Below are 3655 nucleotides of genomic sequence, written 5' to 3'. Positions count from 1 at the left end.
GAGGACTTTACAAATGTCCTTTCATTGATCCGACCCAAACTGTGCTCGTATGATGTACACCGAACATCCACTTCACGAAGTCGCAAAATCCTCATAATTATCAAAGGAAATGGTAACCTCTCATTTTGCCCAGAGGTTTTGATGTCTTTCGCCATCCGCCGCCAGATCAGAAACGGAATATTCATGTTAATGTTTTTCGCACTCACAATATCAGGCCGTCCCAAGAGATACATATACAGAATACGATCCCACCTCAAAATTTTCGTGTTTGCGAGAGGCATGATGTTGTAGCAAACCACGAAGTTCAGAAACCTGTACTCCATTTTGAAATCTTTGGACATAACCATAATGCCGTTTGATTCAGTACCCGGCATGCAAATAGCGTTCACGACATGATTCCAATCGCGAAGTGAGTCAAACCCGGCCTGCAGATACTCCACTCCGTCAGTCCTTGCTTCCATCTCTAGCACCGAAGCTATTGTCTCAGGAGTGATGGATAACTCAACACCACGTACAGAAGTCTTAAATACGTACGGGCCGCCGTCGGAGTCACTCAGGTGACCTGCTCGCATATAAAATTCTCTGATCAACTCCAAACAAAAATCGGTTTGTTCCGGAAAATCACAAATCTGATGAAGATTCCCCTGTTCAAATAAATCCTGAAATCCGGGCACACAACTAATGATACTGGCCACCCCAACATCTCGCTCACCAATGCAGTGTTTCGACAAGTATATTGACCGTCGATTAGATGGAATGTCCTGTAGACTGTGACGAGGTGGCTCAGAGCCCGGTTCTCGAATTTCAACACCCCCGGACTTACGACGATCGGAACGCTCAGTCGCCTTTCCTTTGCCTTTATCCATGGCTTTTCCTTTTCCCTTGCCTTTCCCAGTATCCTTATCCTTAGCTAATTCCTCGGGAACAAAAGCCTCCCAATCCGGTTCATCCTCCTCAGAATCGTCCCCAGGAGCATATTCGCTCTCTTCATCATCCCGTTGATACTCAACCGGTCGTTTAGCTTTGGAGCGCTGTCATTTGCTTCCACGACCACCGCCAGCCATAAGAACCACAAGAATAAGTAGCCACGAGTACATTTTCGAAGAAACCCCTGTTAAACACAACGATTTATACATATTGAACACAAGAACAATCGATTTGTGATTCCAAAAAAAAACTTTAGCAAATTGATATGTAATATGCTAGATAATCCTAGGGCCACATAACCATGAAAATCATAGACAAATTAAGCATCAAAAATAAAAAAAAAAATTTCGAAAAATTGGAAAAATAAGGTTTTGATGAAGAAAACATAGCAAAAACAACCAAACAATTGTATCAAAGTATGAAATAAGGCATGAAAATGCTGACTAACATGTCCAGAGGGAAGATCAGGGCAAAAAGGAAGAGATTTAACAACATAATGAGATCAAATCCTCAAAAAANAGATCAGAAATGGAATATTCATGTTAATGTTTTTCGCACTCACAATATCGGGCCGTCCCAAGAGATACATATACAGAATACGATCCCATCTCAAAATTTTCGTGTTTGCGAGAGGCATGATGTTGTAGCAAACCACGAAGTTCAGAAACCTGTACTCCATCTTGAAATCTTTGGACATAACCATAATGCCGTTTGATTCAGTACCCGGCATGCAAATAGTGTTCACGACACGGTTCCAATCGCGAAGTGAGTCGAACCCGGCCTGCAGATACTCCACTCCGTCAGTCCTAGCTTCCATCTCTAGCACCGAAGCTATTGTCGCAGGAGTGATGGATAACTCAACACCACGTACGGAAGTCTTAAATACGTACGGGCCGCCGTCGGAGTCACTCAGGTGACCTGCTCGCATATAAAATTCTCTGATCAATTCCAAACAAAAACCGGTTTGTTCTGGAAAATCACAAATCTGATGAAGATTCCCCTGTTCAAATAAATTCTGGAAACCCGGCACACAACTAATGATACTGGCCACCCCAACATCTCTCTCACCAATGCAGTGTTTCGACGAGTACATTGACCGTCGATTAAATAGAACATCCTGTAGATTGTGACGTGGTGGCTCAGAGCCCGGTTCTCGAATTTCAACACCCCCGGACTTACGACGACCGGGACGCTCAGTCGCCTTTCCTTTGCCTTTATCCACGGCTTTTCCTTTTCCCTTGCCTTTCCCAGTATCCTTATCCTTAGCTAATACCTCGGGAACAAAGGCCTCCCAATCCGGTTCATCCTCCTCAGAGTCGTCGCCAGGAGCATATTCGCTCTCTTCATCTTCCGGTTGACACTCAACCGGTCGTTTAGCTTTGGAGCGCTGTCGTTTGCTTCCACGACCACCGCCAGCCATAAGAACCACAAGAACAAGTAGCCACGAGTACATTTTCAAAGAAACCCCTGTTAAACACAATGATTATACATATTGAACACAAGAACAATCGATTTGTGATTCCAAAAACTTTAGCAAATTGATATGTAATATGCTAGATAATCCTAGGGCCACATAACCATGAAAATCATGGACAAATCAAGCATCAAAAATAAAAAAAACACATTTTTCAAAAAATTGGAAAAAATAAGGTTTTGATGAAGATAACATAGCAAAAACAACCAAACAATTGTATCAAAGTATGAAATAAGGCATGAAAATGCTGACTAACATGTCCAGAGGGAAGATCAGGGCAAAAAGGAAGAGATTTAACAACATAATGAGATCAAATCCTCAAAAACTNAGACTCCAAACAACTTTACGAAATTCGCCAACCTATAAAATCCTTAACAATCTCCCCCTTTGGCGATTTCGTGACAAAATATACTACAAAGTTCGTATACAACCAATAAGTCATAAAAAGAAGATCATCGCAATCACAAAACGATAATCTCCTGCATGATCAATCCAATAAACGAAATTTACACTTTTACATCCTTAATACAAACTCTATGACTTAGACATGGAGTCTTGAAGTCTTGAATTATTCATGCAAAAACATTCTCAAAGCATAATCAAGATTCAAGTATCAAGATCAAACAAACTATCCATAATTCATAGTTCATAGTCACAAACACCTAAAGCACTAAGTCAAACACCTAAAGCACCAAGTAAACAAAGTTCATCTTAGCTATACATCATCATCATCAAGATCAAGAATAATGCATCATCATCATCATTAAGACCATCGCCATCTGCCCCTTTTTGTCAGAAAGCGCCAAAACGACAAAAGGAGAAACCCGGTAACTCCTAGTCAGAATCATCCCCTGGAGGTAAATCTGCCCGATAACATCCTAATTTGTCAAAAATCATATTCAATAAGCGCTTCATCTTGCTCACATCCTTACGAATCGCAGCTTGTTCTGCAGACAACTTCTGAAGCTCCTCAGATAGACGTTGCTGCTCACGATACACCGAGGAAACGGAGATATCTTCCTCAGAAATGTCCATAGAAGGACGGGAAGAAGTAGCAGTAGCAGGAGGTGGAGCTGCAGGAGGGAAAGAAGCACGCTGAGACGGTGTACGAAGCTGCACCGAGGACTTCACAAATGTCCGTTCATTTATCCGACCCAAACTGTGCTCGTATGATGTACAACGAACATCCACTTCACGAAGTCGCAGAATCCTCATGATTATCAAAGGAAATGGTAACCTCTCATTTTGCCCAGA

The sequence above is a fragment of the Ananas comosus genome, linkage group 10, assembly GCF_001540865.1.
Source record: "Ananas comosus cultivar F153 linkage group 10, ASM154086v1, whole genome shotgun sequence".
Classification (NCBI taxonomy): domain Eukaryota; kingdom Viridiplantae; phylum Streptophyta; class Magnoliopsida; order Poales; family Bromeliaceae; genus Ananas; species Ananas comosus.
The sequence above is the reverse complement of the archived record's forward strand: the minus strand, read 5'-3'. Positions refer to the sequence as shown.